The sequence below is a fragment of the Penaeus monodon genome, chromosome 29 (genome assembly GCF_015228065.2).
Source record: "Penaeus monodon isolate SGIC_2016 chromosome 29, NSTDA_Pmon_1, whole genome shotgun sequence".
Classification (NCBI taxonomy): domain Eukaryota; kingdom Metazoa; phylum Arthropoda; class Malacostraca; order Decapoda; family Penaeidae; genus Penaeus; species Penaeus monodon.
This window is the reverse complement of record NC_051414.1, coordinates 29106502-29106889: the sequence shown is the minus strand read 5'-3', so window position 1 is coordinate 29106889 and position 388 is coordinate 29106502.

Here is a 388-nt window from a genome sequence, read left to right as displayed (position 1 = left end):
ACACTACACACATACAGTCTTGGAAAGATACCACACGTGCGAGTCCACATGCATGCATTTCTAAGCATGGCTATATATCCACGACCACTTTCCCAACTGGTGACATTCATGCAGTGAGATCGCAACCAACACACGCTACCCCTACGATAAACTATCCACGACTGTCGATATGCAAAAACCGTGTGTGCTTACTTCATTCCCTCCCCTCCCCTCCCCCCATATTTCTCTTTAATCCCCCCCCATATTTCTCTTTACCCCCACCCCCCAAAAAAATCTCTTTGGTGTGGGAAGGCGCAGGTCGACAAGATCGTGCGTTCTCATCGACTTATAAAGAGTCAAAAGATTCACCTCAAGTCCGCGAAGTGAGAGTGTAAGGTCTGCTGCGGTA